The sequence below is a fragment of the Pogonomyrmex barbatus genome, unplaced genomic scaffold, assembly GCF_055798465.1.
Source record: "Pogonomyrmex barbatus isolate J1 unplaced genomic scaffold, ASM5579846v1 scaffold20, whole genome shotgun sequence".
In the NCBI taxonomy this organism is placed as follows: domain Eukaryota; kingdom Metazoa; phylum Arthropoda; class Insecta; order Hymenoptera; family Formicidae; genus Pogonomyrmex; species Pogonomyrmex barbatus.
The window spans coordinates 553,481-575,707 of record NW_028297117.1 but is presented as its reverse complement, the minus strand read 5'-3'; the positions used below and the strand labels follow the sequence as shown (position 1 = coordinate 575,707).

General features: G+C 33.7%; 1 protein-coding gene across 1 annotated transcript in view; it reads right to left on the bottom strand.

Moving 5' to 3' along the window:
• Nucleotides 1-22,227, bottom strand: part of alpha-Man-Ia (alpha-Mannosidase class I a) — a 557,932-nt gene that overhangs the window by 335,603 nt on the left and 200,102 nt on the right. The window lies entirely within an intron of this gene.

Sequence of the window (22,227 nt, the reverse complement as noted above, 5' to 3'; positions counted from 1 at the left end):
GAATAATAAACAAATTAAATAAAACACAATTAAATATTTCATATAAAGTATGTTGAACATCAAAATTATGTTGATTTAAATACAAAAAAATTTTTTATGTCTTTCAATATCAATCATTACACATACACATTATTAATAAACATCGTCCGTTATTATTGTTATGTGTCGAGGGGATGGTTTAATATTCGCACTCGTAGTTTCGCATTTATTAAGTTTATTGTTTATTTGTCGAATAGTTTACAAATATACAGTTCACAAGCCCTTCACGCACGTTCTCGCATTGTCTGTCGTACGCATATTAAAGTGTATAAGATTGTCACAATGTTCTTTGCACTCGCGGCCACGCCTGGGGGGCCGTCGCCCTGAGCCGCGCTGCGCGATGACGTTTAGGGAATCGTCCCGGAATCGCACTATACAAACATATCGCAAAGGCACGACACGCCTGGAGAAGCTCAGTCTCTGAGTCGCACTGCTTGACAAACTGATTGACTTCTATTTCTTGGTCGCCGATTATCGCAAAAATGAGAGCGATCCGCCGAAGACCGCGATTTACATACGTTTTTCATTCGCCACCTTTCGACTTATCACAGACGAAAATTCCGGTGGTGAAAATTGCGTCTCGACCGTATTGTCGCCGAGGATATTTTGCGAGACGTATGACGGCGAGATCAGAACCGGCTTCTTTCAAGTTCCCGCTGGCCGATTTTCAATAATATTCATGTGTTTGCCTGTGTGTGATTACCGACGTGTTTGAGTTTATTATTTTAGCCGACTAATCGTGCACAATGTATAGATATTGTAGTTAACAATTATTCTTATTCCATGTTGTTAATACTTTATGCTTCTAATATCTTCGAAATCAATTATTTTTCTCTATATGATACAAAACTTATAAATAATAATTTAATAATTAAAACAAAATATAGTTACATTACATAATATATTACTAAGCATATATAATACATTATTATAAGCAATAATAATGATGATTTCTTGAATTTCTTTTCAACTAAATTGAAATAGCAATAGAAAAAGATTTGTCTTACAACGCAAATTTAAAGCTTCTTGAAATGTAGAATTGCATTAGACCACAGTAAGAAGAGAAAACTTATTTAAAAGACAATCTACTTACAATTTTCTTCTCGAGCTGGTTCTCTAGAATCGAGATCTAATACCAAATTTTAAAATAAATCTATGGAAAATAATTTTTTTTACAATAAGGTCAATTCTTCTATTTTCATAAAAGAAAAATGCAAGAAAAAAATATATTAGTGCAAAGGATCTCATAAAATGTCATAATTCTTAATTAAAAAAATCTATAATTTTTCAAATTATTATTCTGTATTCAGGATTCAATGAATGAGACTGCAAATTAGAGCAAATTTTTATAAATTACAAAGGAAATGAAATACAAAAAAATATCTTAATTAGTTCAATAGTATCTTATAGAAAAACTAACAAAGTATTAGAAAAAAATTTTATATTTGCGCATGTGTATGTGCTAGTTACTTTTTTGAAACATTAAATCAAGAAGATATATATATATATATATATAATTTATATATGTATATATGTATATACAAAATAAAAAAACCATATATTTCAATTATTAAATCATTTTATACTTTTTTATTATTATATTATATTTATTATTATTATATTATATTATTATATTGTATTTATTATCTACATTTTAACTTCATTATCGTAAAAAACTAATTAAGAGCTGTTTCGATATACATAAGAAAAATATATTTCTCTAGCTTTCATAATCAACATTAGGGATTAAAAATTACATTTATTTATTATCTCTTAAATAACTTTTTTATCATTTTTAATTCTTATATATTTTAAATCCTTTGTCTTAAAATTTTTGCACCTTATATTCATTGTCATGTTGTAGCAATTAATTAATTCTCATGTGTTTAGCTTCATTAATACAAGAATAACAGTTCGATACAGCACGGAGCAACTAATTCTGTTATTAAATTTAGTTTCCAAATCGATAACGTAAAATTTTGACAAGTAATACTTGCGCACATATGCATAATGTTAAATATCTTATGGTGTTTTTAATAAAACGATACAATCTCTTGGAAAAGATACGATGACAGCGATCTCATCGTGGTTAACGACTTAATTACGATTTCAGCAGTATATTGTCTCTTCTCAAGATATATCAACTGGATTTACAGTTGCTACTCTCATTTTTAAAACATAACTAACGAATCAGATATTACGCTACGTCCATCGACCCTTCGTTCTTTATCGTGAACGTTAGATCACTCCGCGTTATGTCGAGCTGCGGCACCAAATCGCATTCTCATACGGTGTACGTGTCGCATCCTCGGTAAAATTAATTGCCTATAAAATGAAACGGCTATTTTTACGATCCTGAGGATGTCCAATTACGGGGAGAAAAAGAAAGCGAGCGTATAGCAGGAGTATCGCACGAGAATAAAAATATAACAATGGACCGTAGATATTTTGTGTCTCACAATTTCATCTTTGCTCGACGACGATTGATTGCCCGATGCTAATAGTGATAATAAATAGTGACAATTCGTGCGTTCTAATGAGAGAATTTTTTTGCAAACACTACATATTCTCGGAAATTTATTAATCTTGCAATAAAATTATCTATATTATGTATTTATATCGTTTCACATATAATTTGTATTTTTAGCTAATTAAACGAGTTTGTTGAAAATGGATATTTCTAATATCTCCATTCGTAAACTATTTAAGAAGTCGATTAAAGAATATAAAAAATATACACCTAATAATCAATAACAGCGAAAGCTGAGTGATTTCACATCAGCCAGAGCAAGCCGATTATTGGCGGACAGGTGCTTCGCGGTTTCCGATAAAACTCAATGGCACGTCGCTTCCAGTAATCGACGATGATAGATTAATATCGCGACCAGGATATTCGCAGATAGCACGCAGAATGCGATATTAATTCAGAATGACGACGCACGCATTGACAGTGACATACGTATTGCCAGTTCGATTGCCGGTTCACCGGCCATTTTTACGCGCGGCGGCTTTCCGCTTCGGTCGGAATGCTCGGGTAGGTAGTATCTCCTTCCCGCGAGGATTTCTCTGTGAGTGTCGATCGCGTTTCCCCAGGGTTCGAGTCGATGTCCGGCAATTATTTATCGCCGCCCTATCATCCGCTCTACAGTCCGCCCCTCAGTTCGCAAAGCGGTCAGGCGATTCGATCCTCAGCGGAACTTTATAAATCGTTTATAAGCCGACGCGCTCTTATTTTCGATGCGGCGAATTATTTATTATAAAAAAATCTGCTACAATTTGGAACAATAAATTGATTGATATCTTAAGACAACGTATATCTATCCTGATTATTATTAGAATCAATGTCAAATTAATCTGATGATTTATTCGTCGGCATAATTCGTCACAAAGAAACGTGTTTAATTCTAATTTGAGAAATCGGTTGAATATAAAAGTAAAAATAGACTGGTAGGGAAATAAACTGGCTGTAAAGGCCATTTCTAGTGTTTCCCCTTATATGTGACATTTGATATATAAACATGACGTATATACTCGACATCGCTGCGTAATGCGTTTCCAGAACCGTATAATATGCGACCGCCTACGGTGAGCTCTCGTAGTGTGTTTCTCGAAGTTGCCTGACATACTCGACAAAAGATGAAATATTGGGGACACGCGTACTCGGAGCTGAACAAGCTGCGTTGTTGAACGTAAAACCATTTGTCGCGTTGGGCAACCGCGCCAAATATGTAGTCGCTGTACCAACTACCACTTTTCACCTCGATACAAAAAATGGTAGGTATTTGCAGTAAATGAGTGTTAATCAAATACATTATATGTATAAATATGTCGCATCGTGAATAAAGATAATTAAGTCGCCCAGACTTGTTTGTTATAAACCGGAATATCATCCTTTCAGTATAAAACATTTCAGCAAGACTTTTGTAATAATCTTCAGGACTCTCTCTCTCTCTCTCTCTCTCTCTCTCTATATATATATATATATATATATATATATATATATATCTGGATAATGTCACTTCTAGAAAAATATATCTATGATAAATCTGCTCTAATATTCTGCTGAATTAATGCTAAGCTAGTATTCTATATACAAGTGTAAATTAAATATTATAGATTTGGAATAAATATCAATGAATAGTATATAAATTAACAAATATATATATATATAATATTTTTATACAATAATAAAGATTAAGCAACAATATATATACTATGAAACAGTATAGCATTATAATGAGAATCAGGCATAATGTTCGTTATGGATAATTATTCGCTTTCCCGCAATTATTCGTCCCGCCAGAATGCTGGCTTTAGTTTAAAGTTGTGGATGGATCTCTCAGGATTGTATATAATACTTGCTCGGTAATTTTAAGGATCCCGGTAAATAGTCTCTGTGCAAAATGGCCGCGAGGGGATAAGGGAAAAGAGCAGTAGAAGCGAAAGCCGAGATAGATAACGGTAACCGGTGCTAATTTATTTGCCTTATCCTATTTCGCCCACCAACGTGCTCGCGCCGCTGTGGATGTTTCCTGATTACGTACCATTGTTTTCATCCTCAACAATGTACGTACTCGGATTAAAAGCATGAAATGGCATCATTGTAATCTTTTATTGTGCGGTAATACACGATTTGTACACTACTGGATTTTAATCTCGTTTTAAATTGCTGCATTTTAGTTCGTCAAAAAAAAAAAATTGAGCGAAATATTCGTCGCAGGTTCTTTTAAGAAATACATATTTCCTTTTTTGGCACTAAGATGCACGATGCAGAATTTTCAAAGCAAGTCAGTGTTATTACGTTAGTCATTTTCGCACTCTCATCTAAACAGCTTGAAATATACGGAGCTGTCCTCTTAGGTGATTACTCTTCACTTCATATTTCAAACTGACGTATAAGCTCGTCACTTCACATCAAGTTCACTGAACTTTTCGCTAGAATATGGTAGCACGGCTATTTATACTTACCACATTTCTCTCGTTTTATAACAGAGAAGTTAAGTAGGTCATCATCCTTTATTAACGAGCTGTCAACATTATGTTCGCGCCGCTAGTTGATAATTAAAACTTACCGACAAATTTCATTTCATTTTATTATGTAATCCTCTTATGTAATCCTCTTATGTAAAACTCTCTTATAGAAAACAAAAAAGTGCTGAACCAATCTTTATATACTCAATATTACATGTAACATATAAATTGTTCTTATCGCATGTAGACAGACATCACATTTAACATCAAAACAAGAAATTAATATTTGATTTACTCGAAAAGCCGCTGGGACATGTTGTTTATTAATAATTTGTATTGCTATATGAATTTACGAGAACACATCGTTAATATACTACAAGTTCTGCATTCGATGCAATAGTATAACTCGTAATTTATTTATGTACATATAACTATGTACATATAACGTTTGACATATTCACATACGTTTAACGTAGAAGATCTGCAATTTTATCGATTCGGATTTCGGATTTGTATATAATTAATACTTCCATTTTCTTTTAACGTGCACATGCAATTTTACTTACCATACAATTTGATGATTGATTGAGCATTTAACAACGAAATATATTCCATTTCTGTCTCTTACAGAAGCTTATTCAAAAGCTTACCTGAAAAAAAAGAAAGAAATTGTAATTATACATTCAATAATAAAATAAATACTGTAAAAAGCCGTAAAACAGCAAACAGTATGCAGCGTGCAACATAGTAGAATTAAATTCATTTGATTTTTCTGTACAAATTATTTTATGTTCGATAATAAGAGTTTACGATATTTAACGATTGCGCTTTAATAAATCTTGTTAAATTCCACATGGTAAATAAAAAGAAGTAATAATAAGAACGAGAATTACTCGTGTAGTGGGCGTGCGTTATCGCAAAGAGAAGGCATTTAGGAACAATTAATTCGAAGTTTGAACATTTAATTCAATCAAGGCAATAAGCATGCCCAATATCCATATTGGCCGTTATTAATTACTAATTGATCCCGTTGTACGATATACCAAGTTATAGATACAATCGATGTCTCTTCAGTTGGTATAATTAGTTGCCAAAGGATGAGGTGTCTGGCGAGGATCATTAAGAATTTATTTATAACTAGTACAATGGGTCCTTGCCGATCTCCAGCAATACCGCATGATTCCTTTCGAAGACTCAGTCCCAACCTACCCCGCTATTCATTCCGCCATTTCCGCATCGTTAAATCCAATGTGGCCGATCACTAACTTGTATTTCTGGATTTTAATTAGATATTCTCAAAAATGAGATTAAATTACGATCCTACTAAATGTTTTATTTTTGCATTGTTCTTACTTAAATTATTAAAAAGGATTAAATATTTTAAGACCAGTATAAGAAATATTGGATTTTAAATCCTCTTAATTTAAATTTGATTTATCATATTCGTGTATTACAGTAAAATAAAAGCAAATATGATTGATATGTGTCGGAAGTCTTTTCATTGTTATTTACATCAAAATAATAAAAGCGGAATACATTAATAATCCCTTCAAGAGAAACAAACAAGGAAAGATAGAGTTTCATAAAAATTACTGTCTTTCAACTGTAAGCCAATTAGAGCAGCAACTCATATTCAGTTTCGTGTTCATCAAACAGATAAGAGATAAAAAGTTTACTACGTTTAATAATTAAACAAGTTGATTCTTTTAATATAATTTTTAACAAGCTGTATTGACAAGTTGTTATTGTAAAAAAATCTATCGATATTCAAATGGAAACACGTAACATCTAATTAGAATACAGGATATCGAATACATACTCATATACGTACTCATGGAATGAATGTACAAACAATTCGAAAAGTTGTTTGATTTGAATCAATCTTTGCGTAAGTAATACCGAAATCATTGGAAAACCGCTGAATGTGCTATTCTTCAGACTAAAGTGTGCAGATACTTTGTAGTCTTCTGGGTCCTCATTGTCCGTCTGATTCTCGGGTGCCAAGGGTCGACGCTGGATGATGCTAGAAAAGCAGACAATCAGACACGCTCCGAATGCCAGCCAAGATTGTAAACTAGTCTTTCTCTCTCTTTTCTATATCTTATTTCAGTCACCGTTCCTTCATTCCTTCTTTCGTCGAATCCTCGACGTGATCGTCTCGAATGTACGCGTATTACTTTCCGCTTCCATGTAACAGGGAAATCTGCCAACTAACAAGATACCGACCGCCAGGATGAAATGTATTGTCGAAAAAAGTTATACCGGACACATAATCAACTGTGTATTAATATATCGTTGAGAGTTGTGTTACTTGTTTGTTCAGGACTCATAGAAACGATTCATCGCGAGCTGTTGAAAACCACACGCTGAATTATCATCGGTCATCGTTCATTATCAAGCGCCTCTTGTGTGTAAGCAGCTACATAAAACCGCAGATGGGCTTAATGAACGACTTGCCGAAAGTTTCAGGGATCGGTGAAATCCCCGGAGAATCGTGCATCTGTACCGACGGAATTCGGGCTTAGACTATAAGGATCTACGTAATGTGGTTTAATGCGGTATCCTTGTCCTCATCCTAGCTATACTCTCTCGAGATACAAGCCTAGTTCTGGTCTGGGTGAAGTGAGTTTACGAGAAATCGATTCGCCGAAGAGGATTACGAGACGCGAAAGGCAGCGGTCGTCGGTCAAGCCACGGATGATCGATACTGACATTTCTGATATTTCGATGATCTTTTTTATTCTTCAATATTCAATATTATATGACGATAGACATCTTTACTTTATTATCCGTCTTGCATTACATTACTTCAAAGATCCATAATTATTTTTATAATCGTTGCGAAATCATTCATATTGACCTATGTATGCAGATGATGTACAATTAATTAGAAGTAAAAAAATTAGAATCCGTTAATTAGTATAAAGTGCAATTGACACCGTCGCTCCAGAAACACTTGAACTTCGCACTCGCTTGATTTAATTAATTGCCGAAGCGTGTAATAAATAAATTCACATCAATGCAAAGAGACGACCGAATTATATTATAATGCTTTAACCAATAATGTTCCAGAGTATACGAACGTATGCCGCGTCGCCAAATGCAAATATTGATTTTCATAGACAAAAACTATGGTCGATCTGTGGTAGTTATTGTTAAAATCATTTTATAGCGTATCGACGATCGGCGAGTGCTGTCATTATCGTTACGGTATTGGTCCCCAGTGATAGTGTTATAAGCGTTCACGAGGACATTACGATGCAATTATCGTTAATCGTGTTAAAATAACGATGACATTGCTCTCAACAGTCACCAATCACCGATATGCGATCGTGTATGCAAATCCCCGCAACATGACGATCCTTAAAACATTAATCGACGAGAGTGACAGAGAATAGATATAAAATGCTGCAGCGATAAAATCACAATGCATTCGAGTTGCATATAAATTAATTTATCGTTCATTGAAATACACACACACACACACACACACACACACACACACACACACACACACACACACACACACATGGAAATCAGATATTTTTTACAAGATTTATCCAAGAGTTTTCGAAAAATACAAGGTGATTCAATAATGCATAAGACAAATATCATGAGCGTAATGAACAAACAATGCTGCCGAGAAATGCTAATCACAATAATAATTACTACAAATTAAGAGTTGTAGTAAGAGATAAAAAGTTTTTCATTTCGTTGATGAGTTTTTGTTGAAATTTCTTGGCGAAAAAATACTGAAAAATATGAAGACAAGGAAAGACCAAACTCATCTAACAGTGGACAGCAAAGCATAAAGTTGAAATAAGAAGAAAAAGAAACGAGATAAGAAGAACGAAGAAAAAAAAATCAAAAAGGTCAAAAAAATGTAGATAAGAAAAAAGAGAGGGGAGAGAGAAGAAAGAGGATAGAAGAAATAAATTCTTTTTCTCAGACGCCTCGTGCCATCTCACAAATAGCCCATAGAGTCGAGATGGTTTATATGGGTGTCGAGGGACTCGAGAGACCTCGCACCTTTCGGCTTCTCCAAATACCCCTATGTAAAAAACCCCAGGAACCGCATTGACCAAGACATTCGCGGTTATTTACTTTTACTCAGGATCGATGCCGGTACTCTGCACACACAACTTTGTCCCTTATTTTATCTGTGTGAATATCAACGTATTGGCGCAAATATCCTCTTTATTCTTTTTCAATCTGAATCCGTTTCTACAACAATTAACACAAGGACACTTTATTATAAAAATTAAATTGACAAATGATAACGTAACACCATTCACAAATAATTATGGGTAAATAATATTACATAATTTTTATTGATTTTAAAGATTTTTTGTAATAAAATATAATTATCAAATGATTACAATACAATTTTCAATAAAAGTCACCTGTAAGAGAATATAACTACAACTATTTTCTATTAATTGCTTCTCAGTGATTTTTTTCAAGATAAATAATTTATATTTAAAAAAAATTAAAATATATTTTTTAAATATTAAAATAATTTACTTGAATATAAAACTTAATACAATAAATGAATAAATGAAATATTCTTTTTATTATTTACATGTTTTCATAATTCTTCACATTTTTAATGTTAATATTAAAATATGTGAAGAATTATGAAAACATGTAAATAATAAAGAGAATATTTCATTTATTCATTTATATATTAAGTTTTATATTCAAGTAAATTATTTTAATATTTAAAAATATTTTTTAATTTTTTTTAAATATAAATTATTTATTTTGAAGAAATATAAATTCTAATTTTCATTTAGATTACATTTTTATTGTATCATAGAAAACTAATAAAATTTAATAAATTAAAGAATTGTATCTGCCTTTAAATACACAATAAAAATACAAATCTCAAGTGCGTCTTTAAATCTTGAATAACGGCATATGGTAGACGGATGTCGTGATTTACAAAAACTTGCGTCCATTTTACTGCCTACGGGGGAATATCATCGATGGCTATCGCCAAGGGGCCGTTCTGTCCACGTGAGTCCGATAGTGCCTCTTCCTGCACGTGTAGATCGTATATTGTATCCTAACTGTATGATTGCTTTTTTTCAAATAGTCGATGGAATTTTCGTGAGCGTGAAAGCCCTTGAAAGTTTACGACTCCTTTGCAAAATTAATATTAGAAAATATTTTCTATTTTAATATAATAATTTAATAAAAATTAACAATAAAACTTATATTTATAAATTTAACATACTTATAAATAAATTATTAAACCCTTTCTTAAATATTAAATTAAAAAATTTACATATTTAATATTTATTAAATCAGCAATAAGATTTCAAGATCTAACTATAAGTACAACGATAATCTATATAGATTGCCGACTGTTATTAATATTCCGCAACTGCGAATAGTTATTGGGAAAAATTGACAGAGAGATTTTTCCACCATCTTCGATTCAGTATGTCATAAATCATTGTGGATAAGTGGCTGGTATCACAATTATCAAATTAAGGTGCGCCTGCGAAGATACCAAAAATTTGACAGGCAGCGGAAATAACGATGAACGTGGTGCAGTTTCACGATGCCACGCGATGGATCTACGTCTCCGAGCTATCGTGCAGCTGTTTCGCGATCGATTATCGTAGCCATAAGGCGAAATCCTTTCACGCTCCGAACCGAAAGGATCCCGCATGGCCAAGAGGAGAGACAGATCGATACATCATGCAGAAACTTCGCACAGGGCGGAGAAAAGATAGGAGCGCGTACGACTCTTGCATACCTCAATAATGACACCACCTACGACGCCTCCGTACTATTGCTTCTTTAACCTAACTATAGCTAAGCGAATAGCTTACAACTCAAACATACAGGAGATGCAACTTAGCTGGTCATTTTCTATCTTGTATTTTTTATCTATCTATCATCTCGTTGAATAAATTTTCTTTAGCAAAAGTAACAGATATTACACACAAAAGATATTGTTGCTTATAGAATCAATAGAATGTTAGTGTCGATATTACAATAGAAAAAAGTTCTGAGCAATATTGTGATTAACACTTTGCAAAATTAATTGATTTTTATATCGCAATCATAAAAAAATAATATATGGCAATTAAAATCAGCCTTTCACTTATATATTAATCGTTGCCGCCAAGTTAAGTTATCAAGCATTAAATTAATATGTAATAAAAGAAAACAATCACCTTTCTCAGGAAACTGACTTCGGCAGCCAGACACGACATCGCACATTATAATGGCAATAGTGCTCTGTATGCAATATGCAAATGTCAATGGCAATTCTAAGGGTAGACATGGCGCGGACGTAGAACGGTCGAAGAAATGTCCGGCGTATCGCGTGACGACGTGACACGGGCGGGAAATTATCTTATTCTCGTATAATCTGTACACCATTATCAAAGTGAGCCAGATACGTAATACACGATGAGGAGACGGATGAAAAGGCAAAAATGTAAAAAATTAGGTTAATATAACATGTTCTTCTCATAATCCAACAGGAAGGAGATTAAGGAACGCAAGTTAAAGACTGAACTCTCCTATCTCGGATCTCGGTAAGATTGAAATAAGACAAGAACAAAAAAACATAAAAGGAGAGAAATTTGCGGAAGTTCAAAAGATAATGAGCAATAATCTTACGTACGTACGTACATCTGCACTTAATTAGGACGATGTTAACCTAGAACATACAGAAAATCGTTTCGCTGCGCTTGATGCGAACATAAATTGTTGATGAGAGAATTTTCTTGAAGTTATATGGCTTAATGACGATCCACCATACTTCGTACCGGTATACGGACTTAATGGTTCTTTAAATAGAGACTAACATCGTATTTACGACACGATATGAACGCGCCGACAGAAATCGTAAAGTTAAAATATTTTCTGTCGGCTTCTCTAAATGGCGAAACGAGGGAGCGCGAGCACTCTCTTTTGGCGCGAGACACATCTTAAATATATTATTTGATGGGCAGTTCGCTCTTTAAAGATCGTAAGACGTAAGAACGACGTAATTTTTAATGAAACATACGAGAAGAGCTGTTGCTTTATCTAATCTTTGCGGAAAAGTTGTATCCGTATTCTGTGACTGTGGCAAAATTTAATTCGTTGTATATTTTATCCTCCGTGTGTAGTAACCAAACATGTAAAGTCGTACATATGCGAAGAATCACTTAAAGTTCTTCAAGAACTAAAAAAATGTGATTGATTTTTCTTTCATCGCATTTATGTTGAGTGCATCGCAAAAGTGGGACTTCGTGTAAACGTACCGCCCCGATAATTGACGGCGAGTGCGAGTGCAATCCGATAGCCGTAGAATCTCCTTGTCGGAATCATCCTCCGTGGAAAACCGGTCGAGCTGGGAGTTAGTTTTTGCCGCGAAGCAAATTCCACTTTGGTTGGAAAGCGAACCCGGCAGACCCGGAAAGGATGAACGTTGATCTCACCCGGAAGTAATGATGCAACAAAGAGACTGCGCTAGAGGACTCGCATATTCAGATACCGATGCAATGAATATTTTATCGAAAGGGGACACGCTGTCTCCTGGGGATGTACATTCCTGTAATTTAAGCATATCGTTAGTTTCCGAGGGTCTCACTGACACTACCCATAATTTTTAAAATGATTGTGATCACGATGCGAACCTGTACAGAATGTACAACGCATCTGATGTAATCTAAGAATTTCAAACATTTTGATCATGTCAAAATTTGATGATATGATTTTTTTATGCGGCTAACCGCATAGATATTATTGTCCTATTATTAATTTTATTAAATAAAATAATAAAAGTATATAAATTTGAATACCTAAATATATACAAAGATAGATGTATTATCATTTTATATATATATATATATATATATATATATATATATATATATTATTTGATACTAGTTAAGCTTATTTTAAAATGTTTGTATCTTGAAAGAATCAAAATTTCATGATTTTAATAAATCATAAATAAACCATAAATAAAGCAAGAAAGAAATATGTCATATTTTTTGCATTAATTGAATTTTATTTGCTTGATTTATGAAAATCTAATTAAATTTGTTCTTAATATATTTATAATATATTAATTAAATTAAATTTTTTTTGAAATGTAAAAATGTGCAAGTATATAAAAAATTATTTGTCGAAAATGTTTAATATAATTTATTTTAATATAATTAAAACGATAACGGTATAATGGAGTCACAATAATTACAAGTGATAATTATTTTCGTAATAATGATCAGGTATCATTCATATATAATATTAAGTACTTAATATCGAGTGTTTTGAAATTCTTACAGGTTTAAATGTAATTTTTATACCATTTTATAACACGTACATATAACGACAGTTAATTTATTATAACAATCGTGTATTGTAACACAAATGAGATACATAATATATACATATCTATATTAGATAAATCATAACGAGATTAATCAGTTTCTTTTAATAATTATTTGTTAATTTTGGAATCTTTATACAAATTATTTAATTGCTAAATGGAAACATATAATGAAAATAGAGAATTGTAAAGAGTTCGTTAGAGTTCTTTTACTTTACTTTCTAAATGAATAAAAATATTATCAATTAAGCGCAAATGTAGGATGATTGCAATGGAGACTTTGCAGTTCATATACGTTTTCTATTTCAAATAATCAGAAACCGAACTCTCGCGTTTAAAAACAGAAACGGTAGTACTTCCCTGTGCGAGGACGCGACGATTCAGTTCATTCCGACGCCACAGACTAATCCAGGAGACTGCGCTCGATTGCATGTCGGTGTCAGGATAACCAGCTGGGTTAGACCTATGGCCGCTGCGCCAGCCCTGAGAGGTTTGGATAACATATCGATAACGAAGAAAAAGATTAATACCCCGGGTAGGTTGGGCACAACCGCGTCGTTTGTTTCCGCTTGTTTGTGAGCCAATGCGAGGGTTCCGCACCGATGAGAGAGACACCGGCGCCGCACTGTTGTAAACGTAAAGCACCGTCGATTACAATTTAACGACGCGGTATACATCCAATCGAGGATGGAAATAAACAAATGCGTAGCTAATAGTGCATAGAAAATATTTTCGGAAATCGTTTCGGAAATAATGATAATTATATGATATAATAATTTAAATATATTCACAAGATTCTGAAAAAGTTTTTATCTTTTTGATAATTGTGTAATCAAATTAATTAGACGGAATATTGAATAATTTAATTATTGAATATATGAATGCATAAGTGATAAACGATGTATACGTATCTGTCTTAAATAACACATAAAAGAAGAAAACTTAAATCTTAAATACAAAAGAAAGCAAGACTTGTTGTAAAACTGTAAAACTACGTTTAAATTGATACAGTTTGTGACTACAATGGAATAAAATGTTAACGAATTTTCGGTAAACTATTCGCATTCATAATGTAATTGCCGTTCTATATCATTGGAATAACGTATTTCGATTATATAATGAATCATCAATTTTCTAATTCATTGTTGTATTATATATCACGAAACACGTTTATTAATACATCAACATTTCACGATATCATATTTGAAACCCAATATCCTTGTTTAATTTTTCCTTTGTCATTTTCCAGTATTTCCAATAACGTTACGTAAATTAGAATAGCCTCCCGGATCATTTCGGTTAGGCCAGTAAATTTAAAATGATAAATCCTTACGCTTTTCTAAGTTTATATTAGTTTGAAGAAATGTACAAAGAATCATGATTTTTTTCATGTTAATATGTCATCAACATCGAAATAGTATACATTATATTGTCTTAATTTCCGAGAATTATTTTCCTTATTTACATGATTATTAATAACGAGAATTGTTTCATATGAAATTCATTTTCATATTTTGCTGTTTGCTATGCAATAATATAAATATAATATTATGTAATCGCAACGATGTACAAACTACAAAAACATGTTTAAAAAATCGATCTTATTCTTGTAATCTTGTAATTTAATAACAAATCACTAAAAGAATTTCAATTTGTACTACTTAAATCACTTTATCAATTTAATTGAATATATGATCGCCGAAGGCTTGCTTGGCAAACAAATCGATTCTCAAATGATGATCGAATTTGCACATTGCAGCTGCGGCGGACATAAGCATGATTTATCTCGTTTTGCATACCAATTTCGCTCGCTTCCATTCGTGGGCCGTTGGGACTTCCGATTTTCTCTCGGATAAATTACTTCCGTGTTTTATTATGAGCACGTTTCGATTTTAGGTAAATTTTCGTGCTTATAAAAAAAAAATCAAACGATCGTTTTCTTTACTTCTAGGATTAAGTCTTGAAAGATAGAATTAATCTTTCTTCTCTCTTTGAAATAACTTCTCTGAAATTTTAGTAACTTCTGGAATATACATTTGATCTCAAATGAAGAGCCTCGTCGACGACACGTTGAAGGAACGGCTCAAATGGATATAAATGGGAGTTCTCGTTCGCGCACAGTGGTTTTACGCGCGTCAAACACGGCGCGAAACGTCACGGTGAAGAAAAAGTTAGCATGGCATAATTTACTGCGGCATAATATTTTGCTTACTACTCATCCGGGAAATATCCAAACTGGCCGTTTCTTCTTCGTCATTATGTCGCACTACGTTTAAGAGGAGGGCCACGACCCTCGAGTCTCACGTCCGCGCCCTCGGGGCAAGTTTTGTTTGCGTTAGCCCTTACATACACTAATGAGGAAGCTATAATATTACCCTACGTAAGTAATGGACAGACTTGGTGCACCGTTACGACGAGGTTTAGCCCCGAGTGCTGGTTAGCGGCTAACGATCCACCTTCTTCCTCCTCTTCTTCATGATCGTCCTGTACCTTTCGCGTGCCATCGCGCGATATATAAAAAAACAAAATATCTGAAGTTCACGCAAGCAATCTACTGGTTGAGAGAGAGAGAGAGAGAGAGAGAGAGAGAGAGAGAGAGAGAGCTGTTATTCTAATCTTATCATGTATGTACATACATTTAGATTTTTCATAGATCCTGTTTAAATTCCAGCTTTGAATTTCACAAGAAAAATACCGACTATTAAGATCATGAATTTTTCACAGTTAATGAACTGATAAACAAAAATTTCCTAATCACAAACACTTAATTATAACTCATTTCAAATTTATTACTCAAACATTTTAATTACGTTACCTTCGAAAATATTAAAAATATCGTTTTCACAAGTTTAATTTATTCTTAAATAATTTCTTTTTACATTTAAAACATTTTTCTTCTTAGTTTTCTTTCTTAGTAATCTTCATGTATGTATATCTTCTAAATGATATGCAAGCTATCTCATAAAAAATTATATATCAAATAAAATAAAACTAGCACAGATCTGGATTCATATTTTTAAAAATATTAACAGAGTAACAGGATTTTTCTAAAAATTATTACACAAAATAAGCACCCACATATCATGTTTTTCAATATTACAACATTTTTTTCATTATTAATCATTAATGAATCAAGTTATTTAATTTATTATTAAAGTAAAAATCTTGTATGTATATCTCTTCTATCTTAAATTTAGCCTTATAATTCTCTTTCTCGTGAAACTTTGCAATTTCATGGCTATGTCGTTTATTCGAACGTCTATTTGCGACGCTTCGGGCAGTCGACACTGCCAGAGGATTTACCACTTGCACCCTCGTAGGTTTCATCTTGATTCCTTCACTAGCTCGCTTCCTCCCTCTCCATCTCTCGCACGAATCCCCGAGGAAAAGTTAGGCTGTCGTTTCTTACCCTGTTTACCTCTTCCTGTAAATACATGTCCATCGTAGTTTACGAAACTAGACGCGCGTAAAGTTGTCGCACTGACTGTAAAGAAGTCTAACGACATCTATTCTCCGTGAATAATGAATGATGCGTGAGATAATGGCCGATGTTATCTCGGCTACCGTTGGCTACCGTGTCCTATGTGACGTTAAATATGATAGATGACGTCGGATCATACTTCGAAGAAACGCATTACTTTTTTGTCGTTGTAAATTTCCAATTTCTGAATAGAGACGCGAGTCGCATGTCTATAATCGTACAATGTGCACAATGCCGAAAGCTGCAATTAATAAAAAAATATTTATCACATATATGTCAATCTATCTTCTTTCTCTCAGGTCAAATCAGATTTATAAGCAAACGTTACAATGCGTGACAGTATTAATTATTAAATATCAAATATGCTGCAGAACGTATGAATTGCGCAATTGTTTTTTTTTTTCACTCGTTCGACTTCAAAGGTTAAAATAAATATTTAATTTTTTTAATAAAAAATATTCAATGCTCCGTATTGCATGTAAAAGTATAGTTAAAGCAGAAAATAAAGTTGTATGAGGCAAAACGATGAGTCGACGCAGTTGGAAAATATATCGCATCCCCTAATGGTCGCTTCGGGAGGGAGAAAAAGCTATTTATTCTATGGATACGGATGGCCGTTTGCGTGGGGGATAAGACTCGTTTCTCGGTGTGCCTGTGGGCGCCGTAAGCACCCAAGCTCTCGCCGTCTCTCTCGAGCCGATAAGAAGTTCTCGGGAACTGCTACGTCTTCTTCGAGCCACCTAGCTCGCTGTAAAGCGCGCGAAGATGCGCCAGAAGATGCGTCGGATATACAACGCAACGTGTCCATACGACCAGGCGACGTACTCTCGCGCGATATCGATCTTTCCGCTTATCGAATGTAAAGATGTTGTACGGTTACGGTAAAGATAGTTAGTAGAGAAAGAGACTATCCTCTCCGCGCGCGCCAAGAGAGAAACAAATTCCTCCCTTTTCACAACACGTTATATGAATAAAATGGCAAAGTCATGACGCTTGTCAATAACCTGACGCAGCATGTCGTCGCAACAAAGTAATGAACTGTAGTTAATGATTGCATCTTCGGAGATAACGTTTATTTCGCTATCGTACACGCCGCCTATCCACGTCTCTCTTATTTCGATCTTTTAATCATTATCCATCTCTTAATTGCTCTTGCGGTTAGCGTTACGTCCACGCGCTTGGATAACCGATTAGGATCTGCAGACACGAGCGTACTTGCTGGTTAACTAACACGCCGTATCATAGGTAACTCAATCACCGACGAGAGGAAGCAAATCCTCCGCGGTAATGGCAAGGAGCCATCCAGATATCACACACGTGATACAACTGACGAGCTTATAACATAATCTAAAATGTAGCGACGCATTTCAGCATGTAGTAATAACTGTTTCCATTTTAATGCTTTATCATTTATTATTTATGTTACGCAGTTGTCTATATGCTCAAAGAAAAGACAAGTTGTGTCTCAAATATTGATATACGTTATTTCACAATATATATGTCATTTCATTGTACCATACATTGAATTTATTACATTTTTCTCTGCTCAAGATGCATTATAAATAAGAATATAAATTTATAAAATATTATATTAATTTAAACTATTTTTGACAATTATATAAATTTAATATGAATTTAAATTATTAAAATTTTAAAGTTTAAGAGCTCATGTGAAATCCATATGTTATGTATAAATAATTTATATCTCAAAAAAATCTGAAGATTTATAAATTTATAAAGATTTTATAAAATATAAAATCTTTTATGCATATTTAAGTTAGAAGGAAGAGAACGTTCTAGAGAAATCGAAAGAAGAATTATTTTATTCCAAATTGCAAATTGCATTGACATAGAAATAAATTGTGGACAGACTAATTTCATGCAGCTAGCAATTACGTCATCTGGCATGACGGCGAACTGGCAGCTCTCATCAGCAGTAATTTGGCCAAAGAGGACAAGGAAATGAAAATCCATGGTGGTGTTGATGACGAGAATGGATACCGAGAAGGGTCACATGGGAGGAAGGAACGTATCGCCGTTCTCCCGATATTTCGACCTGTGTGCGTATTCGTATACCGGCGAGAAATAAATCCATGTCGGTTCTCCACGCACAGACATTCCACCACCGTTTCTGTCGACGGAGCTGGCAGTCGGTTCTTCCCGCGATATATCGAACGATGCTGTTAGGAGAGTCCCGGTGCTATTTCACCTCTCTGCATATCTATGTACGATGTACCGACGCGACGAGAAGTTTCGAATGGCTACCGTTTCTCTGGTGTCTTCCTTACGTTCTCGGCGCAAACCGGATTTACCACAAAGCAGCACATATTCTATACCGCACCGAGGAAATTTAATAACTAATTTCGTTGTCAGTTAAATCTCCCTTGTTTTCACGTAATTCTTTCTTTTTCAGGAATTTAAATAATTTCTCTTTCGGAGAAATCAATCCGATCTGACATTTTTTTAAAATTTAAGTAATATAACAATTGTCTAATCACTGTTGTAAATCGTTGTTTAATAGATAAAGATAGAAAAGTAAGCCTGCTTTATTGACTAATTCAATTTAACCGTATAAGTATTGTTGAATAGATATTTTTTTTCAAGCAGCGATTGACTTAACAATAAAGCTGCGATGAGAAACGCTGATCGAATTATGCTGTAACAAGCAATTTTCTTCAAAAGCGGTAATCAAAATCTAAAAGAGGCACAAGAGAGAAGTAAGAGTTAATAGTTTATCTTTATATAAAACGTAAAGTAAGTATGCTTGTATAATAAAACGCAAACCATCATTAAACTTGTGAGAAAGAAACTTAGAGTTTACTTAACTCTTTCACCACTGGTTTTATATCGCGTTCTACCTTCATCCAACCTTCCATCTTTCTATCTTATTTTCTTCTTTCTCGGCTCCTTTCGCATGCTTTATAGCTCACCATAGAGTTGAGTATGTAAGTATATTCATGGCTAAAAAGGGCGTTGTGCCTGCCGCAAGGTTTGCATTTTCAAGCACACAGCTGTTGCACAGCTATTGAAGTTTCCTTACGTGTTTCTAGACATATAGCAAACAGAGAAGCAAAGTATTAAGAGGAGTACACGTAATTTTATATCTCAATGTCTTAATTATCGGTTATATGAAGATACCAATCACTAGCAAGTGTCACACAATTAAATCTATTATTTACGCAATCTCTAATTCACGACAATACGCAGTATTTTTCACATAAAAGCCAAATCGTTCTTTCCTCCTTCTTCGCACGATAAAACGTGCTAAATCATCCGACAGTCCTTCGGCAGCCTTTTCTTCGGCAGCAGTATCGAAAACGATCGACCGTATTATTGTATCGCGACGTAGCTATTCGTGACCCGATCGTCGGATAAAGGATACGTCGATATCTCGCGTTATTAGGTCGGACAAAGGATTCCATTGTACAGCCACCTTTCTCTTTCTGCTTCATGGTCCGTCTTCGAAAGGTAATATCTCCCACGAGAACGAAAAACGAAGATGTGTACGATCGCGAAATATTCTCGGCGAAATTTCGAATTATCGATCGCATTTAAAGATAAACAAATACTCAGCGCGTATATACTCAGTAGGAATCACGTATGTAAATTAGGTAGTTTTAAATTAGATTAAAAACAACACAAATATATAAAATTATCTTTCTCTTATAATACGACAGGAAAAATATCAAAAAATTTAGTTTATTTTTTTTTTTGCTGGAAACTTTCGCGTTCTTAGAATTATTATTTGTCTGCAATTTGAGAAAGGATACAGCATATTCTGGATTAGTGACACTGACAAATGACGTTGTTCAATTGATAATTGGAAAAAAACGCCATGAGAAAAAAATGGTGTTGCGTTAATAAAAATATATGATATTGATCGAGCAAGAGTATCTTAATCGACATGAATATACGCTAATGGATCGCATAAAATATCCATGCAATGCTCAATTTCGCACGTACACAGCGCGATGATTGCGCAAATAGCTTCACCCGGGGTTCAAGTAGCAGGATGATCCAACCTCTGGAGCTTCAAGCGAGCGATTGGCTCATCAAAATGGCGCAACACAATGCAGTTGGAGTTTATTACATACAATCCACGTGCGCCACGCTATTTGTTGCTTATACGAAGAAACTGTCGATAGATAGAGAGATTTCACATGTTTATATTCTCCAACGCATTCAACGCGTTCGAAAGATATCCTAGAGGTATCCAGTTGAGATACGTTTCAGCAGATAAACGTTTCATTTGCTCTTAAAATATATAAATACTCATAGAAACAGATCGTTTTGAAAAATAATATCGTAGTAAAAATATATCGTATATATACGTTACGTTCTAAATTAAAATGGAACATGCGAAATGTTTTGAATGTTTCTCATTATTTCTAAATCAACTGAGCTCGCTTTTAATCTGCAACGGATATTTTGCAGTTCCATGAACAGCATGCGCAAGTGCACTCGATCGATGTGGCAAATGCCCGTTCGCTTCGTTTCTTTTACGATATGCCACATTTAGAGCAGACAGTATCCATCTATGCTCGTATAGGATGAAGTGGAGCAAATACACTTGCACTTTGAAGTAATCGTATTTAAGGCGATAGTGCAAAATAATAAATCATTATATTCAATAATATGATCCGTTATATATTAAAACATAATAAATGATTATTTATTTTATAGCAAAATTTCTTTTAATCTTACATATAATGTACAATATTTTTAACACTTTGTAATTTATATTTTTATCGAAAGATATTGAAATTAATTTGGAAAGTAATAGTTTGCCTCATCACGTCAATATTTTGGAAAATAACTTTTATTCCAGTAAAATTGGCAACGAATATGCCTCCGAATTGATTCAATAAAAAAGTTTTTCCGATCGAGAAGGTCTCACAGTTTAATTAGCTCTAATTCGTTACGCACGATTGGAAAAGTAATTATAGCTTCCAAATATATAAAATATCGCAAGTGAACTTTTTATGTATAAATATGAAAACTTAATTAAACAAATTAAAACATTATTTATTGTTTATATTATATAAAATTTGTTTCTTTAGTCGGGTTTCTATATGTTACAATTTAATTGCACAGATATATCTACAAAGGCAAAAATTAAACTTTATTATTACGGCATTTAATTGCAAACGAGAAAATCTGCTTTTCAGATATCATCCACGGATTTTTTAGTAAGAACGTACAAAATTTCATCCCAAAAAGATCTGATCGATTATCGATAAACTGATTATCGCTCAGGCGCGATTATCGGATCTTCATTATGTGCTCCAGCGATCTGATAAAGTAGAAGTTTCTCGGAAGTTTAATTGAAATCCACCCGGGATGCGCACGTTGGAACCATTTTTCAGAATCATGAGTTCCCTCAAACGACTTT